This window comes from Rhinolophus ferrumequinum, chromosome 15, assembly GCF_004115265.2.
Source record: "Rhinolophus ferrumequinum isolate MPI-CBG mRhiFer1 chromosome 15, mRhiFer1_v1.p, whole genome shotgun sequence".
Classification (NCBI taxonomy): Eukaryota; Metazoa; Chordata; class Mammalia; order Chiroptera; family Rhinolophidae; genus Rhinolophus; species Rhinolophus ferrumequinum.
The window spans coordinates 29,629,603-29,642,954 of record NC_046298.1 but is presented as its reverse complement, the minus strand read 5'-3'; the positions used below and the strand labels follow the sequence as shown (position 1 = coordinate 29,642,954).

General features: G+C 43.8%; 1 protein-coding gene across 1 annotated transcript in view; it reads left to right on the top strand.

The window, feature by feature from the left end:
* Positions 1–671: 671 nt before the first annotated feature.
* Positions 672–13,352, top strand: part of MBTPS1 (membrane bound transcription factor peptidase, site 1) — a 55,099-nt gene continuing 42,418 nt past the window's right edge. The window contains exon 1 of the mRNA XM_033127962.1: positions 672–839. The gene's annotated coding sequence lies outside the window, so the exon portion shown is untranslated. The remainder of the gene's footprint in view (positions 840–13,352) is intronic.

Here is a 13,352-nt window from a genome sequence, read left to right as displayed (position 1 = left end):
GAAAACAGCCTGCGATCCTAATATCTCAATCACCCAGATATTTTTGGGGCGGCAAACTTGTCAGAGTTTAACACATTGATCCGTATTTCTTCAAAAGGGCAACCACGTGGCTGGCATTAGTGGTCCAGGCGAGGTGGAGGGGGATTAGGAGTGGAGCAGATGGGATTTGGAGCAGGGGTTTCTCCTGTCAGAAAGGGAGTCAGACAGGTGACTGGTTCACAGGTGACTGATGCACCTGCCCGCGTCTCAGCTGCCATGTCGGTGAAATGGGTAGAGGTTTGTAGAGTGGGTGCGTGGGGGTGCCGCCTGAGCCTGGCTCTGCATAGGGACACCTAAAGGCCCCAGGAAGAGAGCGCTGGAGTACAAGCTTCAGGCGTTTATAGCAAATGCTGGCCATGGGGGGCGTTCAGTCAGCGTCGTCCTCCATCGGACCTTGCCCGGCGCGGCCGCTTTCGGGCCTGTGCCCGTTCTCCAAGCTCCTGGCCGCAAAGCCCAGCGCATCCCACTCCGAGCCCCTCCTACTGTACTTTCTCCTCGCGCAGGAGGACCACTCTCCACTGCCTCCCGCCCCCGGCCCCGGGCCGCAGATGTCGCGAGACCATGGCCCGCCCTCCAGGCCTAGGCCCTGCGGCCCTCGCCGTCCAGAGCGCGCACGCAGGCCCCACGCAAGGCACGCACGACCGGCGGGGCTGGCTATTCCAGCTGTCGGTCTCTCCGCCCCGATCGCGCGGTATCGCGAGAGTTGGGAGTAAACAGCCCCGAATGGAGACCCGAGGTGTGTTCGCCGCGGAGGCGCCGTTATCCCGGGCCCACCGGACCCGAGCTTGAGGCAGCCGCAGGTACGTCAGGCGGCCGGACCCCCGGGGCCGCCTCCCCTCCTCCCGACCGCCCGCGCGTTCACCTGTGTTCGCCGGGCCCGAGGCCCCGAGGGTGGAGGTCTAGCGTGCGGTGGCTGGGCCCTCCGTGCGACTGTGGACCCGCAGGGCGCGGACAGGGCGCCGCGCCGGCGGCGAAGGGGGCGTGCGGTAAGCGAGGCATTTGGACGCCCCGGCTAACGCGACGTGCATGGCGGTGGGACATGAGCGGTCCCAGACTTACGGCTGCTGTCGCCGCCTGGCCCTTTCTGCGTGTTTACACGGAGGGGTAGCTGGTCCCATTTCATTTTCTTTATGTGAAATAAACGGAATGAAACAATATCCAGGCTCTGGCCCTCAAGCTCCGAACATACCCACAGTGCTAGCTCTGCTCCCAGAGCCCTGCTGCTAGCAGACTTGTGATGACCTCGGTTCTGGGCTTTTCGGAGTCTGGACACACTGCTCCGCTGATTTTCAAAACTGCAGTGTAAGAAGCTCGTCTTCAAGTTGGGCCCCTAAGACTCTTTGCTTTACTGTCAGAGCCGGAATGCCTTGCAGACCTGCAGGATCTTCAGATCTTGCCTTGTCCTGTCAGGAGGTGCTTCTTAAGACGGTTGTAGAGCGTTTTTATGAAAATGTTACCCCTTGTTTGGGTTAGCGCCCCTGAGAATGTTGGCCACTTTGTTTAGGCAAGGTAAATGAAATACTGCAATTTACTGGAAGACGCTTCCAAGTGAGATAAAGTGGCGTAAGATCTGAGTTGAACTTTCTGGAGAATTTAGTTTCCTGTGGCTGGCCGTGCTAGTCAGTAGCTCTCTGACTTCAGGGTCTTAGTCAGCATATGTCTTACTTAGCACATATGTATAAAAAGGAGGGGCTTGCAGAACAGTGATTCTTTCCAACTTTTTTGTCCGCAGCACCGTTTTACATATATACTGTTTTAAAACTTAAGAGCTTTAAGGTGCAATTTACATATTATAGAATTCACCTGTTTTAAGGTACTTATTTACGGGTACGAAGGTATTTAAATGATTTCAAATAATTTTTTAAAATTTTCTAGTTATAGTTGACATACAATATTGTATTGGTTTCAGGTGCACGACATAGTGATTGCACTCAGTGATTTTTTTAAAGCAAATTTACAGAGTTGTGCAATCATCACCACAATCCACTTTTGGAACTATTTCTGCCACCCCAAGAAGATCTCTGGTGCCCATCTGTAGTCACTGCCTATTTCTAACCCCGACCCCAGCCACCACTAATCTCTCTGTCTCCCTAGATTTGTCTTTTCCGAATACTTCACATATTCAGGTGGAGTCATATGTGGCCTTATGTGTCTGGCTTCTTTAATTTACTAATTTAGCATGTTTTCAAGGTTCATCCAAGTTGTAGCATGTATCAACCCTTCATTCCTTTTTCTGGCCCAGTAATATTCCATTTTATGGATGTAACACATTTTATTTATCCATTCATTTTGTACACTTTTTGCAAGTGAAATTTTATTTTGTGTTCCCATGTATAATGCAGATGGCCAGAGCCCTTTATTGGAGGTAGTGGGGGGTGTCGCCTGCATGGGACATTTGTCCACTAGTTCTCTCCATTGCATTCCCCAACCATCCCTTATAATGAAGAGTTGGTTGTTCCTATGAAAAAAGAAATTCTAATTAAGTGTTTGCAGAGCCTTTGAAGCACCCATGAGATCAAGCCGGATCTCTTCTACGCAAGAGATTTTTAGCATTTCCTTCAAATTTACATGTTCTCTGATTCCATTTTCTGTAATTCTGATGGTAGATAGTTCTTGCCCAATGCCTCTTTATTTTTGTGGCAGCCACAGTAAGTCCCGAATTAGAGTAACAAAAGCTAGGAAGGCTGAAGACTTAGGTAAAGGTGTCTTAAGTGGGGTTTTCCGGGGGAGATTTACAACTGCCTCTTTGCACCAGGAGAGAGTAGAGATATTGGTTATATTTTATTGGAAAAACTTGACAACTCCAACCCTTGGTGATTTGAACTATTAAGAACTGGAGGCTAGACCTTGTATTTGGCATTTGGGTAGAGGACTGTTGTCTTTTCCAGTGTTTTGCCTGAGACAGGTTAGGAGGTGGTTAAAAGTTGATTTTTCATTCTGTTTTCCTCATCAGTTTTGACTGTTGCAGAAATCTGTTAGCTAGATTTATTAATCTGGACAATGTCTTTTTGCTTAAGGAAATGGGTTTAAAGTAAAATGGGAAAAGGACTGAGTTTGAAGGAGCCTCTTCTGTGGCTAACCACTACCAGAGGACTGAAGGATAAAGAACATAAGTTAGACAGGTGCAACATGGGTGAAAGGCTAGGTAGGCAATGAAAGACAGTGCAGACCAAGATTTTTTTTAACTTTGGCACTATTGATTCTTTGGGCTGAATTATTTGTGTGTTTTTCCCCTTATAAAACCTAATGGACAGAATGTGCCAGAAAGAATGGTTCAATCAGGCATAAGAATACACCTTTTTTTTAAAGATAGTGTGGTTTGACATCTCTTAAATGTTAGCTTATTAAACAATGATAATATAGCCAAGTATGCAATTAGTTATGAAAGTGGTATTTTTACAGCCAAATTTTAATTAAGCTGAATGGTACCCTTTCATGGCCTAAACACAATTCAGTTTTCTCTGGAGCTATTTCAGTAAAGGTTCATTAAAAAGCAAGGCATATCTGCATAATTAGATAACTATCGGTAGTACAAGTAATTTCCTCTCACCTGAATTGTGTTCTTTAATTATTGGCAAAGAAATAATTTCAGATGTACTTTAGCTATACCTAGAATTATATTCTTAGTGATAAATGCAAAGTAGAGGAATCTCAGAGTTGTAAAGAATGTTAAATGTCAGTTAGACCAGTTGCTAGCCCAAGTAATATATTTCCTCTACTTCATCTCCCTTTTTCACATATAGCTCCAAGAATAATCAAATGTTATTCTTGGCATGTATTATTTGAACTGTTTTTCTTCAATATTTGATGTGTATTTTTTGATTAAATCTGTATTAGAGGCATAATTATACCTAATTATGGGAAACCCATAATTATGTATATACCATCTTTTAGAATGTACCTTTGTATGTAAAGATAACCAGGTCTCTATATAGAGAATTTACAGATATTAAATCCAATAAACACTTAGTGGCTCCAGTAATAGTCCTAATTAGACCCTGTGAGTACGTGATACTAGCAATGATACTAGCCTTTTCATTCAGAATGAACTAGCTAAAAGTTAGCCTTACCTTAGAAGGTAGACACAGATAGATTTTTGTAAACAATTCCTAGGAAATACGTCCCTTTTAAGCTCTACTATATGTACAAATAAAATTAAATCTGTAACATATTTTGAATCTTTGTATCACTGTCTTACCAGAAAATTTTAAAAGGTTTATAGGTGTTTAAATTATATGTTTTGTCTAATTATAAAAGTGTAACATACACTCTTTGTAGAAAATGTAAATAAATAGAATTAAGAAAATAATTACTAGTAATTATGTCATTGAAATGTAGAACCACTGTTACCACTTTGGTAGACATCTTTTCATGTTCCTTTTTTCCTGTGCATATAGCAGATACATATTTAAATTCAGAGTTTGGATCACACTGTACATGAACTGTTTTACTTAATAGTTCATTAGTATTTCCCCATATTTTTTTGGGTAATATTTTAGTTTCCTATTGCTACTGTAACACATTTCTACAAACTTTGTGTCTTAAAACAGTGCGAGTTTTATTATCTTAATATTCTGGAGGTCAGTAGTCCAAAGTCAGTCTTGTTGGGCTAAAGTCAAGGTGTCAGCAGAGCTTCATTCTTTCTGGAGGCTCCAGGGGAGATACTGTTTTCTTCCCTTTTTCAGTTTCTGGAGGCACCTGCATTCCTTGGCTCCTGACCTCTTTCTGTGATTACTTCAGTCTTGTGCATCCATCATCGTATCTCCTACTACCAGCTCGGTGGTCCTGCCTCCCTCTGATGAAGACCCTTATCATTGGACCCACGTGGATGGTCCAGGATAATCTCCCCATCTCGAGATCCTTAGTTTCATTACACCTGCAAACTCCCCTTGGTCATATGAAGTAACATTTATAGGTTCTGGGGCTGGGGACATCTTTGGGGGACCATTATTCAACTTTCTAAAGGAACATAATTTAGAATTGCTGCATAACATTCCATAATTATGGCTGAACCATAATTAGTTAGCTAGTTAGTCCCCTGTTGTACTTTTAGATGGTCCCTAATTTATCCCAGTTATAATCCTTGGACATAAGTCATTGTATGCTTTCAGAGTCACACTTACATGGAATGAATTTCTAGGGGAGATTTTAGAAAAGCAGGGTAGCCTACCTCTTAAAAGTGTGGTCTGTGGAGGTAGACTCCCAAGTTCCCAGCCCAGCGTTCCCACTAACTAGCCATGTGACTCCAGGCAAGGTTCTGAGCTACCTAGGCCTCAGTTTTCTCATCTGAATATGGGGGTAGTAACAGGTTGTTGTGAGAATTAAATGAGTTAATACATGCAAATTACTTAGAATATCGTCTAGCTCAGTAAGTGTTTGTTTTTGTTATTACTGGACTTACTACATCCATTTTTAAGGCTTTTAATACATATTGGCAAATTCCCATTCTAAAAGGTTATAAGAATTTTTTTTTACATTCACTAGCAACATACGAGATCACTCATTTTATTGGGTTGATTTTTTTTTTTTTAGATTAAGAAAAACAGGATAATTTATTGGTTTTTTTGGCATGAAAAATGTCCAAACCTGCAAAGATTTTTTTATAAGATTTTATTTGAGGCAAACTGATGACAATTGCCAGGAAGCAAGATCTAAAATGCTCCCTGTTGGGCTGAATTCTTAAACATGATTTGTTTTATACTGAGTGTCAATTTATGTCTGTCAAAATGTTACTTGATTTTTATAGTGTAAATTATGGAAACATGGGTTAATTTTAATAGAAAGTTATTTCACCATGAATCTTTTCATTTCTCTGAATTCTGTAGAATGTGAAATATTTTTAATTTCATTTTGACGAGCTGTCCCATCTGTTGGGATGTTATGATGTCATTCAGTGTAATAGTTGATGCGTGTAAATCTCTTTGACATGGTGTATGGTCTAGTTATGACCCAGTGAGTCTAACATAAGAGGTTTATATGTGTGTTCCTTTCAGTGCTTTTTAATATTTAGTACTCCCACCCTTCTCAGTGCGTATATATAGTGCATATTTTGGAAACAAGTTCAACCTGCCAGAATTGTTCCAAGAACAGTATAAAACTATTTTTTTTTTTAAATCTGAACCATTTGAAAGTAAGTTGCAGAGCTGATGCCCATTAGCCCCAGATACTTTAGTGGAGATTTCCTGCAAGCACGGACCTTCGTACATGATGATAGCAAAGCCTTCGAACTCAGGAAGTTAGTGTTGACACAGCACTGTTCTCTAATCACAGGGAGGCCCCATTCAGGTATTGCTGTTTGTTTCAGGGTTGTCCTTACAGCAAAGGGACCCGATTCCGAATCTTGAGTTGCAATTAGTGGTCATGTTTCTTGAATCTCAGTCTGGAGCTGTACCTCAGTCATTCCTTGGCTTTTGTTACCTCAGTACTTATGAAAATTCTAGGCCAGTTATTTTGAAGACTCCCTCGGTTTGGGTTCTGGTGTTTCCTCGTGACCCAATTCAGATTGTGCATCTTTGGCAGGAACCCCCCGGTGGGTGCCGGGCTCTTCCAGTGCATCTGCTGTGTGGCCCCGTTTCCACGTGTCCCATTGCTGATTAACTTAATGAATTTTCGCCACGTAAAGTTACCTTTTTCCCCTTTGTAAATCAGCATTTTGTTGGGAGGCATTCTGAGACTATGTAAATATCTGATTCTTAAAACTTTCAATTTATTTATGTGTGTCATTGTGGACTCATGTGTTTCCGTTTTACTCAGTGGGTTCGGATCTGTTACTTTCATTATTTATTTTGATACCCAGAATGTCCTAAGCTGGCCTCTGTGTCCCTTTGACACACCCCCATCATTCTTTGAGCACTTCCTCACTTTCTGGCACAAGAAGATGTCCCATACTCATCTGTTCTTACCCTGCCTAGCCTGCAACTAGCTGCTCCAGGGAGCCTGTCTTCTTTTAGTAGAGAATGGTATTTAGAAAACCAGTTCTGCTGTCAGAAAGAGAAATGAAGAAAACAATCCCATTTACAATTTCATCAAAAAACCTAGGAATAAATTTAATGAAGGAGGTAACAAACCTGTACTTGGAAAACTATAAGACACTGTAAAAAGAAATTGAAGAAGATACAAATACATAAATAGAAGCATATCCTGTGCTCATGGATAGGAAGAATTAACATCATTAAAATGTCCATGCTGCCCAAAGCAATGTATGGATTCAGTGCAATCCTTATCAAAATACCACTTTTCAAAGAACTAGAACAAATAATCTTAAAATTTATACGGGACCATAAAAGACCCCAAATAGCCAGTCTTGAGAAAGAAGAACAAAATTGTGAAAGAAGAACAAAATTGGAGGTACCGTGCTACCTGTTACCAAACTATACTACAAGGCTATAGTAATCAAAATAACATGGTGCTGGCATAAAAACAGACACATAGATCAATGGAACAGAATAGAGAGCCCAGAAATAAACCCACACCTATATGGTCACAATATATGACAAAGGAGGCAAGAATTTACTTTGGGGTAAAGACAGTCTATTTCAATAAAATGGTGTTGGGAAAACTGGACAGATACATGCAGCAAAATGAAACTGGACCACCTACTTATACCATGTACAAGAATGAACTCAAAATGGATTAAAGACTTACATGTAAGACCCGAAACCACAAAAAATCCTAGAAGAAAACATAGGTAGTAAACTCTCAGACATTGCTCTCGGTGATATTTTTTTCTAATCTATCTCCTCGGGCAGGGGAAACAAACAAACAAAAAATAAATGGGATGATATCAAACTAAAAAGTTTCTGCATAGCAAAGGAAACCATTAACAAAACAAAAAGACAGCCTACTGAATGGGAGAAGATATTCACCGATGATATATCTGATAAGGGGTTAATACCCAAAATTTGTAAAGAACTCATGCAACTTAACACCAAAAAAACAATTCAATTAAAAAATGGGCAGAAGAGCTGAGTAGACGTTTCTCCAAAGTGGATAAACACATGGCCAGTAGACATGAAAAGATGCTCAATATCACTAATCATCAGAGAAATGCAAATTAAAACCACTATGAGATACCACCTCACGCCTGTCAGGTTGGCTGTCGTCAATAAATCAACAAACAACAAGTGTTGGCAAGGATGTGGGAAAAAGGGAACCCTTGTGCACTGTTGGTGGGATTGCAAATTGGTGCAGCCACTATGGGAAACGGTTTGGAGATTCCTTAAAGAATTAAAAATAGGACTACCTTATGACCCAGTAGTTCCACTTCTGGTTATTCGAAAAAATCCAAACATTGATTCGAAAAGATATATGCACCCCTGTGTTCATTGCAGCACTACTTACAATAGCCAAGATACGGAAGCAACATATGTGCCCATCAGTAGACGATTGGATAAAGAAATTGTACATTTATACAAGGGAATATTACTCAGCCATAAAAAAAGAATGAAACCTTAACATTTGCGGCAACATGGATAGACCTGGAAGGTATTATGCTAAGAAATAAGTCAAATAGAAGGACAAATAACACGTGCCCTCACTTATATGTGGAGTCTAAAGAACAAAATAAACTAACAAACAAAACAGAAACAGACTCACAGATACAGAGAACAAACTGATGGTTGCCAGAGGAGAGAGGGCTTGGGGAGCTGGTTGAAAAAAGTGATGGGATTAAGAAATATAAATCGGTAGTTACCGAATAGTCACCGGGATGTAAAGTACAGCATAGAAAATGTGATCAGTAATGTTGCAGCAACTGTGTATAGTGACAGGTGGGTACTAGACTAATCGGGGGGGATCACTGCATCAATTATATAAATGTCTAACCACTGTGCTGTACACCTGAAACTAATATAAAATAATACTGAATGTCAACGTAAGTGAAAAAAAAAATTAAAAAAAAAAAAAGAATGCAGGCGCGCCAGGAGCCCCACAGAAGAAGTGAGTAAACTTCCAGCGATACTTCCTGCAGGGAAGGAAAAGGACAGTTTACTGCCTCCGTCCACCCAGAGCTGCAGAGTATTGGCTTCACGCAGTGGAGTCTAATGGAGTCAGCATTACAAGACTCCCAAGGGGAGGTCTTTCCCTCAGCGCGAGTTCCTCTTTCCAGGTGAAGGGACATGTTTCTGACAGCTTTTCCCAGGCACTCAGGTTTCTAGCCTCAAAATAAAATCGAGGTGGTGGGCCAGGTCTGGCCTTGCAGACCGAGCCCAGGGGTCAGTAGAGGGGTGGTCTGGAGAGCCACCCAAGCAAAGCAAGGTGAGTGGGAGACCTGCCTTGACGTTGGAGACCTGTGCTCCAGTCCTGCGCTGCCACCTGCGGGCCTGCTGGTCTTGGACTGGACTTTGTGAGCCTCAGTTTTCTCGCATGAAAAATGGAGATCATAACTTGCCTTCCACGAGAAAAGAACTAATGCCTTCTGATCTCAGAGCCTATAATCTTAGCCGTGCTTCTTCACATCAAATATAAACATCAGTGTTCTTTGTCTAAGGTTTGAACTCAGCCCTGACGCCAACCCCTCCTCCTGTTCCGGATGGAATATTAGAGCTTGGAAGGAATCTAAAATTGTGTGTCGCACACCTTGAAGTGTTGGTGGCCTGTGTGGCGTGTGCGTGTACAACTCTACCCTCACTTATCACACAAGATTCTAAGAGTCTGTTTAAGGACCCGCCCCCTCCGCCATCAGACCATGAGGTCCTTGAGAGGAGCCGGGTCTGGTTTCTCTCTCAGTCCCCAGCACCTGCTGCAAACACAGGTGTCCGCTGGGCGCTTCTTGAGGCCATTGTGAGGAAGGAGCCAACCGCCACCGTTTCCCAGAAGCCCTGTCTGTACAGGATGATGACGGAAGAGCACTAGCCTTGGAGCTGGCAGCCTCGGGGGCCATCAGTCCTGCCATACACTCACTCTGTGGTCTTGGGAAACTTGCTGACATCTCAGAGCCTCAGTTCCTTGAACTATGACGTGGGGATAATGCCCCTTATTCCTGAGCCCCTTGTGATAAGTGGGCATGGAGTACTGGTAAAATCTGAAAATGACATTTCAGAATAAAGGAATTTAACCGGGAAGACCCACTCAGGCTTTACTCTGAGTGTCTCCTTCTGATGGGGATGGTTTCTGGACGAGTTTGTCTAAGTCCTGGCCCTCGTTGGGTCATATGAAACAATGGTAGCTTTAGTTCTTTGTATAATATGCATTAATCAGAAAACAAAAAATGTGTGAAATTAAAAATAAAAAGCCAATCGGAGCAAACAAACAAAAAAACTGTTCTGGGCAGTAGGTGGGCTCCCTCCTTTTGGGATGCTACTTTTCAGTAGACAGAGCTAGGAAATGTATGTATGTGTGTACACATTCATACGGACAGTTACATATATTTATTTCTACATCTGTCTGTCTATATCAGGGGTGTCCAAACTGCGGCCTGAGATCCATTGTTAATTGGCCCGCAGCAAATTCCAAAAATATATTTGGTTTACTTAAATAAACCAGGTGAGGCAATACGTACTTCACCTCGAGTGAATGGCCCGGCTGTTTGCGTATTTTACCGCATGTGGCCCTTGGTGAAAAAACGTTGAAAAAAGTTTGGACACCCCTGGTCTATATAGTGAAAACTTCACACCAGTACTTTTCAATTTTAGTCTGGTCCTGCATGGTTCAAGATTTTTCCCTTTTTATATCTGTGGCTTCATTCTGACAGTGAAAAAGCTGCCTCCCATTATCTGTAACATATTTATTTGATCAGATCCATTTCCCTTTGTCACTGAGGGGTGTCACTGCCTTCACCCCATTCAGGCTGTGACAGCCCTCACCAGCTGCCTCCCTCCCTCCCTCCCACAGGGAGGAGTCCTTCCTCACCCTCGCAGACTCCATCACCCGACCCTCGGCCGCTGTGGCTCCCACATGCGCCTACCGTGTCCTCAGCTGAATTATTCAGATAAGGGAAGAAGAAAAGGAAAAGTTACAACTCTTTTTAAAAAAGTGTTTTTCTTTTCATGTGTGTATATGTATGTGCCTGTGTTTACATGCTCTGTGCTTATCTTTTGCTTGTTGCTACTTGTCTGCTTCCCACTAGATGGTGAGCCTGTCTGGGGGCGAATGCTCACCAGGTTTGCTTTACATAGTGAGCCCGGAAGGCTCTGTCGTCAGCACAGGTGAATAGATGTTTTAGACGTGGGAAAGCGCACTCTGTGCCTTCAGGCGCCCAGGAGAGGAGCTGGTGGGGACTGGCCTGTTTAAAACGAACAGGCCAGAGGCACAGAGGTCAATAGTAAGTGGCCGGTCTTGCGACGCCACAGCCCATGCCTGTAGTCCCGCGGTGGCGTTTTGGTTTTCCATAAAGCATATTTATATTTTGAAGCCCTCTTATTCTTGGATTGGGAAATCATAGAAACCTCAGTATCCGTTGTCCTAGTTTTTATGATCTATAGGTCTTGAAAAGAGTGTCTTCTTAGAACCCAGATTTTAGTTCATCTTTAAAATACATCAGTAGTTCAGCCCGTTCCTCACAAAACCTTATCTGTCATTCCCAACCCCGTGCGGTTTTCTACTTGAGTGTGGATTCCTTCCAGGCCCTGGTGGGTTGGAGACTAGAGCAGGTTGGCCTTCACTGGTGTGGCCCTTTTGTGGAATGGATCAGTGACCTTTTACTTACTACACCAGTGGTCTCTTTCAGGTGACCACCTTTCATTATGGAAAGTCGTTTTCGCTTATTTGGGGTGGTTATTTTTAAAATTTTTTTTTATCATCCTGTTTCCTTCTGCCCTGAGCCATGCACTCCCAAGTCTAAGGCTCCTAAGTTTCACACGTTGAGAACTCAGCTCCTGCTAGTATTGCCCAAACCAGCTTTCTTGCAGCCTCCTCCATCTCAGTTTCAGTTAGGGGCAAACACCGGTGGTGTTTGCACAGGAGGCCTTGGTGTGTCCTTGGCTCCCCATTTGCACACACTCCACATCTGGTAGTCAGCAGATTCTATCCGTTCTGCCTTCAGATCTGTCATGTGCCCACCCCATCACCTCTCCGGCCCCACCGTGGCCCTGTAAAGCCACCATCTTTGGAGGAGCTTTCCTGTTGGTCCCTGCTCCTGCCTGTTCCCCCTTCCACGCAGAAGCCAGAGCAAGCCAGTTAATGAGCCAGCCAGCCCGTGTCGCTGCGCTGCTCTGCTGGTGCTTTCCCTTCCCATTCAGAGGGAAAGTGGACACCTGTGTCTGACCCACAAGGATTTCCTCGTCTGCCTCCCATTCAGCTCTCATCTCGTTTCTGATTGCCCTTCCTTCCCTCTGCTCCAGCCACACTGCTCTCTGCCTTTCCTTACACAAGCCAGGTATCGTTCTTGCCTCGGGGCTTTTGTACTAGCTTCTCCCCGGTGCCTGCTGTTACTCTTTCTCCAGATGGCTTGGCAGGCTTCCTGCTTCCATCAGAGGCTCAGGGGCTTCTGCAGCACTCTGTCTAAAAATTCAGCCCTCCCCATGACATGTCACGTTCCCCTTCTTTTTTCCTTCAAAATATAGTACTTAGCACTGGCTAAGAGTACCACATGTTGTACTTCTCGTGTGTGTTACCTGTCTGCCCTCACTAGAAGGTCAGCTCCATGAGGTCGGAGATTTCTGTTGCATTTTGTTTGCTGCTCTGTTCCTACCATCTGGAACAGTGCCTGGCTCTTCGGAGTTGCTCGGTGAATGAGTCAGATAAGAGAACAGAATCGCTCAGCAGTCCCACACGGCTGTTTTCTCTCTGTGAAGTTCACTCCCATTGGATGGAGAGGGTCTGTATTTCCAGTTGTTTGCTGGCCGTTCCGCTCAGACTTTATACCTGCTTGAGGTCCTTGTCCCCCATCTTCAGCCCCTCCAGATGGGCATCTCATTGCCTCCCTCCTCATACAGTTGGTCTCCTGATCCTGCGCATGGCGCGTTTTCCTCTTCTGTGATGGAGCTCAGCTCAGAATGCCCTTTTCCTCTCCTTATGTCCTTACTTGCAGCCCTACCAGCTCCGATTCCGCGAGAGCCAGCGGCCATCCACGTCATCAACAGAAGGCTCCCCTCTACACCCTCAATCCAGTGTCCCTGGCACTGGCTGGCAGTTTCCTGCACCTTGGTTAGCTGCTTGCCTTTATGGTGGGGCTCTGCTGGGTCACACGTGGAGGCCTATGTCCCTCACTCACTGACAATACGTGTTTCTTCTGCAACACCTGGTGGTGTCTGAAACTTGGTTAGCATTCTGTAAACTCACGTGATTCAGTGAGTAAATTAAGAGAGCGTGTCTTATGATATTGCAGTGTCCTGGTTTCCAAAAGCCTAAAAAGTTTCATTTTTCTATTTGAGAGA